The following is a 413-nucleotide window of genomic DNA, read 5'->3' as shown; positions in this document are numbered from 1 at the left end:
AGTACAAACGTGCAAGCATACTAACCTAACCCTAGGTAAGGCATGTCAGAGCGAAAGACAGTAATTTCGAATGAGCCAAGAAAGAGCGGTGCGGGGCCGGTCGGAGCGCACCCTTTTCTCGGTGGCTGGTGGGCGAGAGAGTGCTGCGTCGCCGGCATCGGCGTCGAAAGAAGCCGAGCCAAAAAAAGTTAAAGTACAAACGTGCAAGCATACTAACCTAACCCTAGGTAAGGCATGTCAGAGCGAAAGACAGTAATTTCGAATGAGCCATGAAAGAGCGGTGCGGGGCCGGTCGGAGCGCACCCTTTTCTCGGTGGCTGGCGGGCGAGAGAGTGCTGCGTCGCCGGCATCGGCGTCGAAAGAAGCCGAGCCGAAAAAAGTTAAAGTACAAACGTGCAAGCATACTAACCTAA

Source organism: Styela clava, unplaced genomic scaffold (genome assembly GCF_964204865.1).
Source record: "Styela clava unplaced genomic scaffold, kaStyClav1.hap1.2 HAP1_SCAFFOLD_253, whole genome shotgun sequence".
NCBI lineage: Eukaryota > Metazoa > Chordata > Ascidiacea > Stolidobranchia > Styelidae > Styela > Styela clava.
The sequence above is the reverse complement of the archived record's forward strand: the minus strand, read 5'-3'. Positions refer to the sequence as shown.